At 39.5% G+C, this 20,380-nt stretch overlaps 1 protein-coding gene across 3 annotated transcripts in view; it reads left to right on the top strand.

Annotated features, from left to right (window-relative positions):
- The window catches only part of LOC5565109, a 623,899-nt gene that overhangs the window by 525,530 nt on the left and 77,989 nt on the right, over positions 1-20,380 (top strand). For 2 of the 3 annotated variants that reach the window (XM_021840461.1, XM_021840462.1), the window contains one exon: positions 13,888-14,066. The exons of the other annotated variant lie outside the window; for it this stretch is intronic. The gene's annotated coding sequence lies outside the window, so the exon portion shown is untranslated. The remainder of the gene's footprint in view (positions 1-13,887; positions 14,067-20,380) is intronic. 3 annotated transcript variants of the gene reach the window in all.

Here is a 20,380-nt window from a genome sequence, read left to right as displayed (position 1 = left end):
CCCACCAACAACGAAGGGTTGGTAGTAGTTAAGATAAATCAGCGTTTGTCGCAGTTTGTGTGAAAGGTGATCGCAATGAATAAATGTACATTGCAGGGCAAAAATATCAAAACCTCGATAGATTTTGCTTAAATCGCTTCAAGTTTCTTCCTGAGGTTCTGTTATGGTGAGAAATGTGACGGTAATCGAATCTTGATAATGTTTGATTCGTGCTTAAAGGTCTCTACACAAACATCTCCCTCTGCTCACATAAAAATGATAAACATCAATTTCATACAAAATCAAAACTGTTCAGAGCCCTTCGCTTGTACCGTATAAGACCAGCATTAAATTGTATTTGATATTGTCTTTATGGGACGCCACAAAACCAAATGGTGTACAACTTATTCGCGACATGTCTTTCGAAATTATTTCATTTCTAGGTGAACGAAGCTTCCTCTGGCAGCTGCAACTGGTTTGCATTTTATGAAAACAAGCTAAAACAGTCGGTGAAAATGTTCCTTTTATCTTTTACTACGCAATAATCAAATAAATATGTTAAAATTTGATATGTAAAACGTATACGTATTTCGACATTTTTTGACATCTTCATCATTTCATTTTGCATCATTTTGGAAGCAGATTTGGTTCCCTAAGTGAATGAATGGACTTTAACGATTCAAAAGCGGTGATATAAAAGGACGTGGTCAGGTATAAAGAAATTTTAGACTTTAGCGCATTCAACTATAACAGTGGTTAACGTAATAAAATTTGCCATGCTTGTGAATTAAATACATAAATTATGAATGGTTCGTCACTCCGTGTGTCGGCAAAAACTTTTATCAAGAGCACTCATCAAATGAAAATAAAAATATTCATTTTTTTACATGACCAATAATTTTTGAATAGTGTCGACATACATCTGTCTACGTTTATAATGATGCCAAAAGAATAATTAGGTATATTAAAAATCAAAGTTTCATGAGTCGCATTACTTACCAAGGTGAATCCTGATCATATAACATTTTAACCCTTCCCACTAACAAAAATCCTTCCTGTGACAACCGTGGAGATGCAGAGGTGATCTCGGTCTCTAGTAACAACGGTAGTCACACTAACATCCCTTCCCCTCCTCGATGACCGTAAGGACGTGGCCGGCGCTGTTATTGACTCATTTATTATGTTTTGAGCTCTCGAATTGTGCACATTGAGAATGGTTAGCTAAACCCAAGCCCCGTTCATTGGTTCTCTGTGCAATTTCGATTGTTCTAGTCAATCACGGAGTAGCAACTACGAATTGTACGGTCATCTATGCTTATGCTATGCTTATGCTTAAGGACTGTTTGGAAATCATGCAACATTTCAGAATCATGTGGGGTATTGTATTGACAGACCTTCATTGATTCCTAGCTCTAAACAAGGATTTGGATGTGGTGTCAGTCTAGAAGTTAGTGTAGTTGATGTAGAAAATATAGCTCAACACGGATTTTATCATCAAAATTCATATAAGTTTGCTCATTTTGTTTAAATATCCGAATTTCTGTCAGGTGTTGAGAAATTTCTTTATGAGTTGTCTACATTTGAGCTTTCGCAGATATTGATGATTTTAAGCACTAAACCCACATTTGTTCCGATATTTCAGTCATTGACCATTGAGGTTCACCGTTGTACTTGTTTTGCAACACTGAGTAATTTAGCATTGACAACATTTTAGAATACAGACCTTAAAAACCGTGGGAAATAATCAATTTTACCAGAGCTTACGGTACACCGAGGAACGGTTTCCGGAAATGTACTCTAAAATGATCATTGAAGTAATTTTTTGAAGTTTTTCAGGAAAAATATGCAGGGGAATATTAGTTTCATTTTTTGATGCTTTCGTCAGGTAATTCCTGAATGAAAAAAAAATATTTTATAGGAAAAAATGCTGAAACTTTTTTTGACAAAATCAACCACTATTTTTTGAGTCGTTAAATTTTCCATCGATCAGGGAGGGGCGTGGTTATTCAAAATTCTTCTAATGATTTCTGGGAAGATATTTGATATGAGTTAGTTGGACCCCAAGAAGTTTCCAAAATTTTGTGACGAATAATGGATTTTTCGTTCAAATTATACGCAACACCCAAACACTTTACATTGTACAATAGTGATTCTTTATTCACATCTGCCCTTCCTCATCTGCCCTGTTCTTACTCCTAGCTACGTCCTAGTTTTTATAATATCTCTATCTTCGTGCAACCAACCAGTTCGTGTTACGTTGCTCTTCGCCTACTAGCCTTACCTTCTTCCAGACACTTTTGACGATCTTCCCAGTTGCCAATACAACGCGGCGAACTGATCGCCCTAGACACATCCGTTCTTCTGAATCGGCTAAGCAGAACTGATCCATCTACACGCCTATGCTCGTTATCGAGTTTTGCGTACTGTCGAAGAAAAGGCTGAGCGCTTAATCGTTTGATTACACTGCGGAACACGTTTTTGTCTGCAGCATCAAAATACCTCTATTCACCTAATAAAGTGTTGCTGAATCCATTGCCGTTTACAGAAATATAATAGCACGTCTAGTTTTTGAGATATTGGTTGTTGAAAATGCGAACATTGACTATATTTCAGCCAACTTGCATGCAAGTTGGCCAGCTTGCAAGGCAATTTATTTACTTAATTTGCCACAGAATTCAAACTTTTTGTGTATAACAATACTTATCATCAAAGTTCGTAATACTTTTGACCCGGAAAAGTTATTTTTTGATGGTTTAGAAAAGTATTGTATTTTGCCATATAAGAGAAACGAAGAATTTAGTATGGAGACTACAAGCATATTGAAATATTCGGTTTAATCTAAATTTAATCGTGCATCTTCAATCAAAATACATCTAAAATGAAAGTTTTACTCCTCTTTTGCATGCTAGATGGATAAGAGACAAAAAAGTTTGATAAAATATACTTCAAATTTTAGGTAAACATCGATAAAATCAATGTTTTATACAACTTTGGCGACCTGTAGCTAAAAACTGTGACGTGCTGGGAAATTTTTGAGAACGGCATCAGATTCAACAACCCCAAATCTACTAGAGACACATAATTTGATCCTTGAGACACGCACAAATGTCATTTTTGTTGCTCTGTGTTACTGATCCGTCAGTTAGGCGTGTTTCACATGTCTTGAGAGAGGATGAGAGAACCTTTTCCTCTCGGTGACGTTATATGATGGTGTTCGCTCGATGGGCTATATCGATGGGCTGATCCTTGAACAAAGTAATAATGAAAGTGTTCCCACATTCTTCTTCTTCTTGGCCTTACATCCCCACTGGGACAAAGCTTTCTTCTCAATTTAGTGTTCTTATGAGCACTTCCACAGTTATAAACTGAGAGCTTTCTATGCCAAAGTTGCCATTTTTGCATTCGTATTTCGTGTGGCAGGTACGGTGATACTCTATGCCCAGGGAAGTCAAGGAAATTTCCATTACGAAAAGATCCTGGACCGACCGGGATTCGAACGCAGACACCGTTTCATATTTAAGATTTTCTTGAAAAATCACTATTTAAAATCAAGAGTGTTCAAAATATGCGTCATGTTTGACGGTATAAACCTTTGTAGCAAAATAGCTGAATTTGAATTTTTTTTTCGGTCAAGGAGAGAGAGAACGCATCTACCCTCTTCCTGTCCATCCTGGCTGCGTCCATGAATTTCACTCCTCTCATAAATAACCACGTAGTTTATGAATGTTCCCTAATTGGAGAACCGACGAAATCTTAAAAGCATTCATGAAAAACGTTCAAGTTTTCACACGGGTTTCCACCAAAACTGGCACAAAGTGGTGGCTTATGTAACCATTCATCATATGCACACAGTCGAAGCTGTTCGCTGTTTGGCAAACAAAACTGTCCAATTCGGACATTTATGAAGCGCGGTTGCCTTCCTTGGCCAAGTGATTACGTCCGCTGCAACAAAGCGAAGGCGTCTGGGTTCGATGAATCATACACGAATGCGGAAAATGCAAATTAGGCAAACAATGTTCTCAGCTAGAAACTGCGAACCTGCAACCTGAGAAGCGGACTCTGTCCCAGTGGGGACGTAATGCCAAGAAGAACAAGGCTGCCTAGTTTTGGTCGTCGGTCAGTAGTTTTACCAGATGACTGACGACGATCCGGAGCCAGGACACGGTCTAACGACGAAGGATGACATTCGAATTAAATCTACATATTTCATGGGGCGTTTTTTATTCATTCATGGTCCAAATGTTTTTGCAATATTTGAAAATATGCACTAAAAGGATGGAGTTGCCGCCAGTGGGTAGAGTAACTGTTTGCGATTTTGATGGTCAGTAGCTGGTTGCCTAGCTGAGCCCGGTTTAGGAGGTTAGTTTGTGGTGACTGAAATTTACTGCACGAGAGGGAAAAAGTTTTTTGATGGACGGTTTGCCGAGAGGACCGGATGATGGACCGAATGGTAAAGTGGTGGGATCATGAATAATGTGTGTAACTGTGATATCTGAACAGTTTCCACTGGGAACGATGATGGATAGAGTTTTGGGCTGGCGTGACAAATATGAAGCGATGTGATTTGAGCATTGAAAAATGTGAGTACTCTAGAATGGGGTCAAATGGCATACGGGGCATCGATTAACTAAAACATAAAAATAATCGTGTAGGCCTAAAGTTCCGGGAATTTCCATTGTTTTAAGAGCTGGTGGGCCCCAAATAGCCGTAGCAAAAGTTGTCAAACGGCAAAGAAAGCTCTCAGTTAAGTGGAAGTGCTCATTAGAACATTTTGCTGAGAAGCAGGTTCTGTCACAGTTGGGATGTAAAGCCAAAAAATAGAGGATATTCTTTTATATTTGTATTTTTTTATTTATTTGCTTTATGTAACAAAATTTCAACACCCGAGTGTGAATTGAAATATCAAGCCAATTTCAAAATGAAGATTGTTTTATACCGAACTCCGAACTTATACCGAAGATTTTTTTTTATGCCGAAGTAATTTTACAAAAAAATCCTCAATATTTTAAAGGGATTTTTTTTAGCAAAATTATTCATTTGTATGAATTTAACCACAACAAAATTCAATGATAGGGGCGAAACGAATAATGAACAAACATCCCCGATCCTTCAGCAATGAAGCCATTATTGATATAACAGCTACCGGCGGCGAAGTGGCAGAACATCCCACACAACTATCAAAAGCGCTACCTGTCCCAATCGAGCCATCAAACCTGGCGTTAAAATGGCCCATCATAGCCACGGTTCTTTCCATCCCGGTCACTTGCTTTTACCCCTTCCTGGAACAGCGCTAGGGTTGATCCGCAGCCATTTCCTCCACACGGGGGCTGTCACGCTACACAATGGGCCGCCTCCACGCTTAAAGGTCAAACCGTAAACTGCCCCCATAACGGCGCTCGCTGAAAACCATCATAAAAGTAAGTGTAATTAGGTTTTATAGTTTTGCAATTTCGATTAACTTTGTACGACCTCCTCTTCGCCGGCCTGATATTCGGACGGGCTCATTTTTACGGCTGCTCCTGAAACACACAGCTTTGCGTGTGAATACCAAACGACCGGGCCGTCGTAGGATCGCTTCTGTAAAACTGCACCACAATTACACGCCAGAAGGTTTTCATTTAATGAGATGCACACGGAATTCACGACGGCAAAGCCCACACACGTGTATGTCATAATCAAATGCACATCCTTCAAGCCGACGCACACGGGAGTAACGGGGCAAAGTTTCTGGTCATATTTCTATTAGCTTTTTACATGCCTTTATCTGAGATATTTGAGGTTATGCTACATTAGGTTACGCTATACCCGAACAGGTGAAAAAAGCTTAGTAATAGTACATTTTGATCAATTGAGAGACCTTTCAAGACCACATTGAACAAACGTTCAATTTTGTCGTCATAAGAAAACAATTTGTGCTTATTCTCTTCAAAATTTTTGAGAAGAAGTTCGCGATCTTCAAGAGTTTCCGGCAAAACGCGACAGTCTCTTTTCTTTGCGATTTGGAAAGAAACCATGATTCCCTTAAAGGAGTTCAAGATCTCCTGCCCAAATCCCCCAAATTTGGAATAACTGGAATAAATTTGGAGCCTGGGCTAGAGACCGCTTCGATTTGGTGTTCGGAAAATTTGTCTAAAACATCGAACTGATTGCTCATTTCGATGCAATTATCAACATTAATTATTTCACCCTTAGAAGAAAGCGCGCATTCTGTTTTTCTGCCATTTGTGCCTCGTTTGATGACAGGTTTATATTCCACTTTTATGGCAGGAAGTTGTGAATTCAGAGATTCACCCTTTCTTTTTGTTCGTGGTTGCCACCATGTTTAGTGAATAAACGAAAGAATTGGAGACCTTCCAAGAGGGTTTTTTTTTTCTCAAGACGGTGTCCAAGAAGTGTTATCACCGCTAGTTTTCACTAACGGATCCAACGAAAAATCGAAGGCAGATGTCTTAACAAGGATCGTAAAGGCATCAATAGCAGAAAAATAGTATTTAAAAGTACTGATATTGTGGCACTGAAAAGTACCGTTATTTATCTTATCACTGAAAAGTACTGTTTCTACAGCACTGAGAAGTACTGTTTTATTGCTCCAGGTAGTTTTTTAATAAAAAACTTCCAAAGGCAGAGAGAATTTGTGTACGCATTATTCTTCATACCCTTTGACCAACTAACAACTTCCAACTTGCTGTGATGCCGATAAGAGAATGTAGAGGTCTCTGTAACTTTCATAAGTAGATGAGCATCTCACCAAGAGAGAAGGCATCATACAAGCTACGATATTCTGTAACTTAAAAAAAGACTAAAGTACCGTAATTTCGGGTGAAATTGATCATTTCTGTTTTCTATAATGTTAAGAATTCCAAACAACTAAATGCAGGAAAATAAGTACGAGCCTCATCGACTTATGTACTGAAATTTTCTAACAAATGTCATTTTAGTGTTAACAAATACCTCTAAAATAAAAAATCAGAGGATCTCATTTCTGGGTGAAATTGATCACTTGTCAATGTCGTTATTGATAGTTTCCAAAACAACTCTATATGATAAATTTGAGCTCCCTGAATCCGAATATGCTTGTAAAATGCTTAACAATGCAATATTTGTATAAATAACGAGTAGTTATATTTCAAGAATTACGCGGAAAACGCCTAAATGTATGCAATTTTTAAAGGAATTCAATGATATCTAACGGAAATTCAATTATTTCAACCATATTAGCTAATTGGTACGAATTTTGGTGATGAAATCTGGTTTGGGGATATATCTCAAGCATCCTCACAAACTTTCAGGTTTATACCATGTTCAAATCCTTGCTTATAAATAGAAGTTCATAGGTGTTTGTCAATACTGGACCGTGCATGATTTTGAAATTTTACGTTATTTTCATAGTAATAAACATTCTTTAACGCAAAAAACTTCACAACACACAATTCGACAATAGCTACGACAATCAACGTTCATTTACTGCAGTTTACATCGATATTTGTGCTCCATTACGAATAAATAAAATCGTGTGATACGATGATCAATTTCACCCTTCTGATCAATTCACCCGATTTTACGGTAGCAGTGTTACAAAGATTTTCTGAGGCTTCATTGGGACATTTGGATGACTGATCAACTCTTATATGGAAGAGAGACAAACTCAAAAGAAATTATCTTCAGTTGATGTATGCAGAAGAGCAATTCCACCGAACATGACGATTTTTTTTTTTAATTTAATTTTTGTATTTTTTGAATCGCCTGAAATTTTGCATACAGATTCTTTATGACCAAAAATGCCATTTTGCACCTTCAGACCGCCATTTTGAACCTCGCCTTTTGAGAAGGGCGTATCGGAAAATGCATAGCAAATCTTTAAAAAAAACAGTAACTCGAAAACGGTTTGTCCGATCGATTTGAGATCTTCTACAAAGTTGTAGGTATTGCTTAGGACTATATGGAGAAAAATATGCACCGTAAAAAAAGTTACAGATTATTTTTTATTTCAAAAACAAAATTTTAAAATTGATTTTCTCCAGAAACGCAGTTTTGATTTTTTTTTATTTTTGGATATGTTTTAGGGGACAACTTATGTGATTTATTGCACAATGTTTCAAAATGGAAGAATTACGGACAAAAAAGTTATGATTTTTTTTTAAATAACAGATTTTGAAAAAAAAATCGAAATAGAGGAAAACAATATTTTTTTATGTGATTATTTGAAAGTACAGAAAAATTGCAATCGAAAAGTACTTAGGTAAATTTTTTTGATGCATTTCGAGATATACTCATATTTACATAAAATTTTCAAATGAAAAAAGCAAAATAGGCCCTTTTTAAACATATTTCGTGTTTCTCCATTCCAGAAATATTTTATTTTGATTGAGTGAATCGTAGCTGCATTGTTTATTGTTTGATCAAAACCTATATAGTAAAATCCTTAGTCCACAATATAATGCTGTATCTTCTTTCGTAACACTTCAATTTCACAGGCAAATAAACGTCACCTACAATCACTGAACAATCACACCACGAAGTTTTTGTACCGCATTTTTTTTCAATGATGATTGCTACAGTGATAAAACTTGACAACATAGCGCATTATTTTTGTACCCATGAAGCACGTTTAAAAAAAGCATCGTTTTTCTTTTATTCATTTACCATGTCCAAATGTATGGGTATGGGAAAAACGTGTTTGTTCATCATACCTACTAACACAGGCAAAAGTGATGAAAACCCTTGTGGAGCCTGTTTAGTAGAATGCCTGTAAATATACAAAAAGATGAGTAGTACTGCTCCTTTAAATTCTACTATTGTATCCTTCAACAGATACGCGTATTTCAACCTCAACTGTAAAGCCGTCTTCAGTGTTGTGTACTTGACTTGACTTGGTTTGTGTTGTTGAAATCAAAATAAAATTTTCCGGAATGGAGAAACACGAAATATGTTTGAAAAGAACCTATTTTTCTTTTTTTATTTGAAAATTTTATATAAGTATGAGTATATCTCGAAATTAATGCAACCTAGAAAAAAATTACTTAAGTACTCTTCCAATGCATTTTCTGTACTTTCAAATAAACACATAAAAAATATTGATTTCCTTTATTTCGATTTTTTTTTCAAAATTTGTAATATTTTATAAAATTATAACTTTTTTGTCCATAATACTTCCATTATGAAACATTGTGCAATAAATCACATAAGTTGTCCCCTAAAACATGTCCCAAAATAATAAAAATCACAGATGCATTTTCATAGAAAATCGATTTTATTTTTTTTATTAAAAAAAGCTGTCATTATTTTTCACCGTGCATATTTTTTCCAAATAGTCCTAAACAATACCTACAACAACCGCAAAATATATCCAAAAATTAAAAACATCAATGTTGCGGTTTTTAAGAACTATTAGCTTCAAATTTTCATTTGAAAACATCGTTTATATTTTTTTACCGTGCACTCTTTTTTCAATACTTAAGCATAAACGTTTTGATCAAACCATAAACGATTTAGCTACGATTCGCATGTCTGCTCAATGATCAAGATCCCAGTAAAGTTGGGATGGCAACGTGCGTGACGTGGAAATGTCCAGTTTAAAAAAATTCTCAAATTGTAAGCCACTTCAACCCTTTACCCTCTTCCTCGATGCAAACTTATTATATGGAGATTCCAAAATTTCCTATAGATTGCCTAGTTTTATTGGACTTTTCCCCTACCCCTTGGAACCGGCTCTAATCCATGGCTATTTGCTAAAATTTGTGCAATGCTAACGATTTTGAGAGATAGAAGATAATGTTCAGAATATGACGGGGTCTACAGTCTTTTAAAAAGATAAAACTCGATAATGCCTCTTGCCGTTGCGCAAACATTATTGAGTTCATTTCCAAGTGCATCAGAAGTGAACATATATAACATATATAAGAGTCAATTAATCACGTAAGGGGTTAATGAGAGAAGGTGGGGGTATGAGATATCTGACGTGCCATGTTCAGGCCAGCAGCAAGCCACCGGGGTGCATCATACAGCACCACACCAGTGGACGCAGCATACCTCATGCTGCCGGCCACAAACACTTCAAAACCACAATTCTGGCAACACTTCATACTCACCTGTAACATATGATCATCCAGTCATTCAGAAAGCATACCTACAAACATAAAACAATTAGTATCAAATCGTAAAAACACAGAGTAATCAACTTACCTTCCAAGATCATTCCAGATCGCAACATTGAAAAAGCATTGTTATTGTTTACTTTCGCATTGTATCATTCTCTGACAGTTCCAGAAGATTCTGCAGTACAAATAGGTTGTATAACAGTTAAGACACAACACATTATTGTATACAACAATACAGTTCTGGAATATTCCATGCAAGTAAATAGGGAAGAGCGGAGTATAAATAGGACACACTTACGTTGTAAATATCAGTTGGAAATAAATCGTGAAGTCGAACGTATCTCTCTTCGTGTAATTATTCCCTACCGGATCGTATCCGCGGGAACATGCCATATCCATACAAATTATTTTCTTATTTTAATCCAAAAATCATACCATAGGGGAGGGAGGTCGGAAAACCATCAAATTTGTCTTTCGGGCAGCTCTATGTTTATCAAATATGTATAGAAAATTCTTTGATGCAATGTTATATAAGAAAAAGGAGAGGTCTTTGCAACTCTCTTAAGTACGTATTCAACTAATCACAAATTCCAGTTGTTGCTAGGACATGGCCAGAGCAACTATCGATTGTAGAAGGATGGGTCAATCTTGACCAACAGACCATGCTACGTTTGAATACTCCAATTGACTTAAATTGACTCCAATTGAAAATTTGAAAAAAAAAGATTTTTGAGTGTTGATAAAAACGGAACATATCTGTATAAGAATTTTTAAAAACTTTTTAAATTGTCTTCAAGTTAGTTTGAGAGGGGAAGGGAGAATTTAAAGATAAAATTCTTGGAAAAGTCGTGGATTGGGTCCCAGACAAATTCATGAAAATATCCTTGCAGGAATCGTTATCAGATTTTTTATGTCCAGTAGTTCTTAGAATAATCCGAGAACGAATGTTTAGAAAAACTCAAAGCTAAATCCGTTCATCTGAGGAATTCTGCAAACTTCATTCAGGAAGCTCAATTAGTAGGTATTTCTGGAGAAATTCCTAAAATTATATATTAAACTGTAATAAAGAATTATTTCTAGAGGAATTCCTGGGGCAAAAGTATTACCTGGAAAGGTTTCCTGTGGAATTATAGACTTGATGAAAATTCTATGTTCATTCCAGAAGGGAAATGCAATTTCTGAAAGAATTTTCAAAAGAGTTCTTGAAGGAATTCACACACTTATCGATTAATCAAAAACTTGATTTCATCCAGAGAAAATTTAAATAAAATAAATTTTTGAAGGACTTCATGGAGTTATTGAAAGCGATCCCGAAAGAGTTATCAGAATCAGTTTTTAATGGAATATCTTGGGGGATAAAAATATGAAAGGATACATACATGAAAAAACTGGACAAATTCTACAAGGTATAAAAGCAATATGTTCTTGATGTGATTCTTAAAATATAATTCCTGAAGCATAACTATGGGTGTTATTTCCAATCAAGTTCAAGGGGGAATGCAAGAAATATCCTAAAGAAAAATGTATAAAAATTCCAGTATGTCTTTTGCTTGAATTACTGAAACTATTCATGATACAAAATTCCTTGCATAACTTAAATAGTATGTGAAGATTCAATAGATGATCTCTTGAAGATGTATTGAGAGAAATTATTTGTAAAATTCCTGAAGACATTTTGTAGTAATTATCGGGTGGAATCAAGGATAAACTTCTGGAACAAAAATGAGAGGCTTGAGATACTCCTGAGTACTAGATGAAGAAATTCTAGCTACTCCCAGGAACGATTACTGGAATGGTTATCAAAAAAAAAAAAACTTGGACAACGGCCTCTCCCTGTCCCCCTCTGGCTACGACCATGCCACTGACTGCCCAGACAACCAGAAATCGCATAAAAGTTCATGTTATAACTCGTTTATTCATACTAATTACATCAAACCCGTAAAACACCGTGGATAAAATCATCAGATTGATAAGTTTTCTCACATAAAACACTTTTTTTCTGAGTTCATTTGTGCATTTTGTTTCGTCCCGTACACTCGTACAAAGTAAGTCGAATCAATCCGTAGCAGCTGTCAATTTAACATTAGTTATCATAAGTTAAGTCGCATAAGATCACAGGTTAGTTCGGTAGAATATTTATACACTCGCATTGTATGGTATTATTCATCACATAATATATGCATGTATATCGCCTCCAGTTTTGTTCGTAGAAGGCCTTTACACGACAACTTATAAGTCAAATTTTGCACATACAAAGCCTCCAGGTGATTTCGTTAAACGTACATTTTGGTTGTCTGGGTGTTGACTGGGAATGACACATGATGACGATTTCTTATTCACAATATGTTTGTAACAATAATTCTGTATTTCATTAATGTCTTGTTCATCTTTTTCAGGAGTTACGTTCCAACTGGGACAGCGCTTGCTTCTCAGCTTAGTGTGCATATGAGCATTTTTATTATCTTTATTATCGAGACTTTCAGCCGGAGGCTGGTTCGTCTCCAGCATATGAGCATTTGCACAGTCATTAACTGAGAACTTTATTTGCCGATTGACCATTTTTCATGTGTATATCGTGTGGCAGGCAAGCACGGGAAACACACTCGATTATTGCGCTTAATCACAATGTGACTGTTATGTGGTTACATTTGCCAATGTGACAAAAAACTTGGTATTTTTTCTTATTTTCTTCTCACAGATTTTAGTAAGTTGATCGAAAGTATATATCATTTGATGACTCTCCATGGTATTAACTCCAATTTGTCAAAAATGTCGAAAGTGACTGTTATGGGCAGATAAGGGAATATAGAAAAATCTAGAGTGCCGTGCACAGTACACTGCGAACTGGCAAACTTGCAGTACCAAGGAATCAAATGCAGTACTAGAAGTGGTACCCATTATGAACCCGACTACTACCTATGTCTCAATTCGTCTCTACTACGACGAACCTCAGCTTGGCCTTGTGGAGTTTATAAAAGTATCTCAGGCCATTTAAAAATCTTTAAACCATTTTGACCACAAATTTGCTACTGTAACTCCTATGTGCGACGAGGATTATCCGGCAACGCGAAATGAAATTCCGCAAGAAGACCGCGAACAGAGCAAAGCTGTTACATTAGGGGTCTATGGCGAGCTCTCTTCCCGGAAGCGCCAGTTGACCACGTATAATTAATTAAAATTCCACCGAAAAGTTGTAAAATAATTATTGTTATCTAATTAGAGTCCATCGAGTGGCGTGCGACACGGACGTGGGATTTTCCGGCAGATTTTGACGGAAAGCTGGGTCGACAAATTCGTGGCATATTTTTCCTGCTCGTTGAATGCGGGTTCGGTGTTTATTAACAATTGAGTGGAAATTCATGGAGGATGTTGCCATTGTCTATTGGATTGTGCAATGTACAAAGGGGGAATTCTGCCGATTGGACTAATATGAAACGCAATAAATCAGCATATATTTGTTTAGTGAAGGTAATAATATAACTGTTATTAGTGCATTATTTCATCTAACCTGTTTAAAGCTATTAAATCTGTATATCCCAGTTTAAATTCAAAAGGAACGGACAGGCAAAATCGTGGATGAATCATATGAAATCCTGATATAATCTGGCAGTCGTGTGCAATGTGCTTGAGTCAGGCATTTAACTACTTAGAGTATGATGGTCGCTCATAGGGACCAGTACCAATCAATTATTTGAACATTTTTTTAATTCATCCAAAACCGTTGAACTCTCAGTTTAAGTGCTACCATGCGGCAAATCCCCAAACATTTATGACTGAACCCCCCATTTTCTCCCTCCATTTTCACTTGCAGAATGAATCCGTCCGATGGCGAAAGTTAGCCATCTCCCAATGAGACGCTACCCAACGACGGACCAATCGACGAATCCGACCGCCAAATCGCCGACCTCAGCCCCGACATCGACGACGACTGCGACCAATGTAGATACCATCAACTTCTATCCGCCGGCCAACTACGGGACTAGTCAACGGGTAAGAGCCCCATATTACAACAATACACATAAGGAAATTTTCCGTCTCACATGTAAATCGGTTTAACAAATTTCGAATCTGAAGTGGGCACTTAACTTTTGCGTCGGGGTAATTTTAACGCATATTCCAACCCCCTCGGATCAACCTCCCGACATAAATAGGACCCACGAACCACTAACGGAAGTTGCCGTCGATGGAAATCACCCGCGTGAAAAATGCTAAAATATTCAAATCGCGGATTGGCCGAAACCCTCCCATTTCAGTAAGCTGAGGTGGTCGGCATGGCACGCATCAGCAACCTGTGTGTCCTTGCGCCCACAAGTTTGGACTTTTGTGCTACTTTTCCGCTCGAATGCACCCCGGTTATTTTCCATGTTGCTACCCCACTCATACTAAGTGTGGAAATCTGGGTTTTTCTCTGGGTTTTCTTTTGGCCCCGGTTCCGGTTCGCAGTCGTCGATTGCAACCGAGGAGGAAAGATCAGCCAGCCGGGAAATCTCTTATTTCGATCTTGGTGGCTCTTGACTCTTTGTGGGGCGGATTGTAAACAGTTTCTTCTTATGTTGTTGCTTCTTGCAGTTACGGTTGGATTGGATGGTCTTTCCCTCGGAATGCGGAGTGCCTACACAGTTCGAGACAAACTTGACGAACCGTGAAAATTATCCGTCTTTTATGAAAATCGTCCGGAATTTTAATTGGGTTTTTCGTTGGCCAGGTGACGTAGGAGCAGAAAATTCGAGAACAGTTACAACCAAAACTTCATTGAGATTCTGATTCTTGAACAGACACAAAGATAAAAACAAGAACTGTAAAAGCTTTCAAGCTTCTGGGTAGAAGCTTTCAGCTTATGTGAAGGAGCCTCTGTAAAGAAGCTTTCTAGCTTCTGGGTAAAAGTTTTCCAATTTCTGTGAAAAAGCCTTCCAGCTTCTGTGGAGAAGCCTTCCAACTTTTGTTTAGAAGCTTTCCAACTTTTGTTTAGAAGCTTTCCAGCTTCTGGAGAGAAGCTTTCCCAGCTGCTAGAGAGAAGCTTTCCAGCTTTCCAGCTTCTGTGGAGAAGCATTCCAGCTTCTGTGGAGAAGCTTTCCAGCTTCTGTGGAGAAGCTTTCCAGCTTCTGTGGAGAAGCTTTCCAGCTTCTGTGGAGAAGCTTTCCAGCTTCTGTGGAGAAGCTTTCCAGCTTCTGCGGAGAAGCTTTCCAGCTTCTGCGGAGAAGCTTTCCAGCTGCTGTGGAGACACATTCCAGCACCTGGAGAGAAGCTTTCAAGCTTCTGGAGAGAAGCTTTCCAGCTTCTGTGGAGAAGCTTTCCAGCTTCTGTGGAGAAGCTTTCCAGCTTCTGCGGAGAAGCTTTCCAGCTTCTGCGGAGAAGCTTTCCAGCTTCTGCGGAGAAGCTTTCCAGCTTCTGCGGAGAGCTTCCAGTTCTGGACCAGCTCTGCGGAGAAGCTTTCCAGCTTCTGCGGAGAAGCTTTCCAGCTTCTGCGGAGAAGCTTTCCAGCTTCTGCGGAGAAGCTTTCCAGCTTCTGCGGAGAAGCTTTCCAGCTTCTGCGGAGAAGCTTTCCAGCTTCTGCGGAGAAGCTTTCCAGCTTCTGCGGAGAAGCTTTCCAGCTTCTGCGGAGAAGCTTTCCAGCTTCTGCGGAGAAGCTTTCCAGCTTCTGCGGAGAAGCTTTCCAGCTTCTGCGGAGAAGCTTTCCAGCTTCTGCGGAGAAGCTTTCCAGCTTCTGCGGAGAAGCTTTCCAGCTTCTGCGGAGAAGCTTTCCAGCTTCTGCGGAGAAGCTTTCCAGCTTCTGCGGAGAAGCTTTCCAGCTTCTGCGGAGAAGCTTTCCAGCTTCTGCGGAGAAGCTAAGCTTTCCAGCTTCTGCGGAGAAGCTTTCCAGCTTCTGCGGAGAAGCTTTCCAGCTTCTGCGGAGAAGCTTTCCAGCTTCTGCGGAGAAGCTTTCCAGCTTCTGCGGAGAAGCTTTCCAGCTGCTGTGGAGACACTTTCCAGCTTCTGGGAGAAGCTTTCCAGCTTCTGGAGAGAAGCTTTCCTGGAGAGAAGCTTTCCAGCTTCTGAGAGAAGCTTTCCAGCTTCTGTGGAGAAGCTTTCCAGCTTCTGTGGAGAAGCTTTCCAGCTTCTGTGGAGAAGCTTTCCAGCTTCTGCGGAGAAGCTTTCCAGCTTCTGCGGAGAAGCTTTCCAGCTTCTGCGGAGAAGCTTTCCAGCTTCTGCGGAGAAGCTTTCCAGCTTCTGCGGAGAAGCTTTCCAGCTTCTGCGGAGAAGCTTTCCAGCTTCTGCGGAGAAGCTTTCCAGCTTCTGCGGAGAAGCTTTCCAGCTTCTGCGGAGAAGCTTTCCAGCTTCTGCGGAGAAGCTTTCCAGCTTCTGCGGAGAAGCTTTCCAGCTTCTGCGGAGAAGCTTTCCAGCTTCTGCGGAGAAGCTTTCCAGCTTCTGCGGAGAAGCTTTCCAGCTTCTGCGGAGAAGCTTTCCAGCTTCTGTGGAGAAGCTTTGCAGCTGCTGTGGAGACAATTTCCAGCTTCTGGAGAGAAGCTTTCAAGCTTCTGTGGAGAAGCTTTCCAGCTGCTGTGGAGACACATTCCAGCACCTGGAGAGAAGCTTTCAAGCTTCTGGAGAGAAGCTTTCTAGCTTCTGTGGAGAAGCTTTCCAGCTTCTGTGGAGAAGCTTTCCAGCTTCTGCGGAGAAGCTTTCCAGCTTCTGCGGAGAAGCTTTCCAGCTTCTGCGGAGAAGCTTTCCAGCTTCTGCGGAGAAGCTTTCCAGCTTCTGCGGAGAAGCTTTCCAGCTTCTGCGGAGAAGCTTTCCAGCTTCTGCGGAAAGCTTTCCAGCTTCTGCGGAGAAGCTTTCCAGCTTCTGCGGAGAAGCTTTCCAGCTTCTGCGGAGAAGCTTTCCAGCTTCTGCGGAGAAGCTTTCCAGCTTCTGCGGAGAAGCTTTCCAGCTTCTGCGGAGAAGCTTTCCAGCTTCTGCGGAGAAGCTTTCCAGCTTCTGCGGAGAAGCTTTCCAGCTTCTGCGGAGAAGCTTTCCAGCTGCTGTGGAGACACTTTCCAGCTTCTGGAGAGAAGCTTTCAAGCTTCTGGAGAGAAGCTTTCCAGCTTCTGAAGAGAAGCTTTCCAGCTTCTGTGGAGAAGCTTTCCAGCTTCTGTGGAGAAGCTTTCCAGCTTCTGCGGAGAAGCTTTCCAGCTTCTGCGGAGAAGCTTTCCAGCTTCTGCGGAGAAGCTTTCCAGCTTCTGCGGAGAAGCTTTCCAGCTTCTGCGGAGAAGCTTTCCAGCTTCTGCGGAGAAGCTTTCCAGCTTCTGCGGAGAAGCTTTCCAGCTTCTGCGGAGAAGCTTTCCAGCTTCTGCGGAGAAGCTTTCCAGCTTCTGCGGAAGCTTCCTCTGCGGAGAAGCTTCCTCTGCGAGAAGCTTCCAGTCTGCGGAGAAGCTTTCCAGCTTCTGCGGAGAAGCTTTCCAGCTTCTGCGGAGAAGCTTTCCAGCTTCTGCGGAGAAGCTTTCCAGCTTCTGCGGAGAAGCTTTCCAGCTGCTGTGGAGACACTTTCCAGCTTCTGGAGAGAAGCTTTCAAGCTTCTGGAGAGAAGCTTTCCAGCTTCTGAAGAGAAGCTTTCCAGCTTCTGTGGAGAAGCTTTCCAGCTTCTGTGGAGAAGCTTTCCAGCTTCTGTGGAGAAGCTTTCCAGCTTCTGCGGAGAAGCTTTCCAGCTTCTGCGGAGAAGCTTTCCAGCTTCTGCCGGAGAAGCTTTCCAGCTTCTGCGGAGAAGCTTTCCAGCTTCTGCGGAGAAGCTTTCCAGCTTCTGCGGAGAAGCTTTCGAGCTGCTGTGGAGACACTTTCCAGCTTCTAGAGAGAAGCTTTCAAGCTTCTGGAGAGAAGCTTTCCAGCTTCTGTGGAGAAGCTTTCCAGCCTCTGTGGAAAAGCTTTCCAGCTTCTGAGGAGAAGCTTTTTAGCTCATAAACTTAGGGTTTTCTTTCAGGCTTATTAAGCTTCTTCGTTTCAACAGAAATTTGAAAAATTAATAGTCGGTCTTAACGTCACTGAAGAAATAGAAAGAACTCGTGTTCTTTCTCAGATTTCTCACCAACTGTCGATTGGAAACAATCTCTTACCAGAAGCGTTTTTTTATCGTTCGAAAAGCCATTTTTCAGACAACGTGTACCTCATTCTCAGAGTAACTTATCCGTCGCCCCCAGATTGAGAATCAGTCAAAAGCGCACGTGTGGCTAGAGTTGTACGGGAGGCAGCTGTTGCCGAAAAGAAAAGCTATCGCTGCTGAATTCGGTGGTGGCGAGGTGATGTTGAGAAAAATGAAGCAACTCATTTGTCTTGGCAACACACGCTCATATATCAGCCGGCGGTAAATCGTTCAAGCCTGTTCGTTGATGGCAGCTGAATTAAAGAACATTTATAGAAAAGAAACACGGATTTTTTATAAAAAATAAAATATTGCAGAAAGAAAGTAATAAGCAATACACAACTGCAAGATTTCAACGCAAAATTGATACTTAGCACTTGAAAACTCGAAGAAAGCAAAATACAAAACAAAAATCAGCCATAAAAATAAAAAGTTGCCACTTAAATGCAAAAATTAGGATTTTTCATCAAATTTTCAGAACTAACTTAATTGTCCATGAACATGGAAAATTTCCAATATTGTTGTACTTATTCTCTGTTTTTTTTTCTTCAAATATATTTTATCCTTAAATGTTTATTTTCGTTTTTTATTTGCTGTTTTTGGTTGATACAACATTTTTGCTTGTTACAAATTATTGATGGTTATCCTTTTCCATTGTCATAGTAACATTTTTTCCATTCGCCGCTAGTTATGGGCTTCGAGTGTGTGATTTCGTACGGACTTTTTTTCTTGTTTCGTTCAACTGTTCTCCTCACAGAAAGTCATTTATTAAGGTACACAGAACGGCCGGCCAAGGGGATGGATGTGAGCTTTTCTCTGCTCGGTTTCGTGTCGAAATAAACTGGCAAATGGCACTGACAGAATAGGCCTCATTACGAGATTGGTCTGAGGATATGTTTTGTATGAGCGTTTTTCAACTGCTCGGCAAATGGCAAATCGGTTGAGGGAAGATAAATTTGGTGGAAAATGAGAACTTTTTCATTTCGTAGGCAGCGGAAGTTTCCAAAGAAGAACGGTATGGAGGTTGTTATATTTATTTCATACGAGTCATTACGGAAAAGTTAGCGCTAAATGCAAATTTTATAAATTGCGTGCAAAAGTTTTGCGGAGCGTGATAAACATATTGTAAAACATCATGAAGGAGGATGTTTAGCGGCTGAATTGAACAAACCAAATCAATGTTGGTTGAAAATTTTGAAAATCTTTTGCTGGCTCTAAAAGTAGAAACAAAAAAAGGAGTTTAAACAGAATTAAATAAATATTAAAGAACATCACTATTTTTACCTGTGAGATGATTTTACCTCAAAAACTACATCGTACATATTTCAACTTAGCAAAAAAATGTAAATTCCATCATTGAAACTCCAGTCATTCTGATTTTCCGCCGCCCAAAGAAACAAAAACCAACCGTCGGATCGCTAATCCGTTTTTCGTACGCCTAGATTTCCCTTCAGGCTTATCGAAATGAAAATTCCGGCTCCAACTTAGGACATCTCCATAACCGCTTGGGGAAACCCTTTCGTTCTAGTTTTTTTTTGTTCACTGAACGGATGAGAATTTCGACGTGTTGAGCTTCCTTTTTTCTCCCTAACGAACGCAGCCCTTATCATTCTGCAAGTTGCTACGTTAGCTGTAATAAGGGACACCGAGAAAAAAAAGGCAGCAAACCAGGAAAATCCCGGATAAAGGGTGGGTCAACTCTTTCGATGCTAGCCGTGAGAATCTGGCACGCGGAATCGGTTGCATGAATCCCCGTAAAACAAACGGACAGCCAATTCACAAAAGTCGTCCTGGTTGCCGTTGTCGTCCCTTTTATTATTCGGTTGTCTTCCGGGGAAGTTTTTTCAAAGCTTGTTCCCAAAGGCTTCGGGTGGGAAACCGGTCGATTGTTGCTTCGTGAGCTAAGGATTATGACTAAGGACGACTAAGGTGGTTCTCAAATGTCAATCTGATCAGCAAATCGAAATAAACAGAAGACAAGAAGACAAGAAGACAAGAATACAAGAAGACAAGAAGACAAGAAGACAAGAAGACAAGAAGACAAGAAGACAAGAAGACAAGAAGAACAAGAAGACAAGAAGACAAGAAGACAAGAAGACAAGAAGACAAAGACAAGAAGACAAGAAGACAAGAAGACAAGAAGACAAGAAGACAAGAAGACAAGAAGACAAGAAGACAAGAAGACAAGAAGACAAGAAGACAAGAAGACAAAGAC

The sequence above is a fragment of the Aedes aegypti genome, chromosome 2, assembly GCF_002204515.2.
Source record: "Aedes aegypti strain LVP_AGWG chromosome 2, AaegL5.0 Primary Assembly, whole genome shotgun sequence".
Lineage (NCBI taxonomy): Eukaryota > Metazoa > Arthropoda > Insecta > Diptera > Culicidae > Aedes > Aedes aegypti.
The sequence above is the reverse complement of the archived record's forward strand: the minus strand, read 5'-3'. Positions and strand labels throughout refer to the sequence as shown.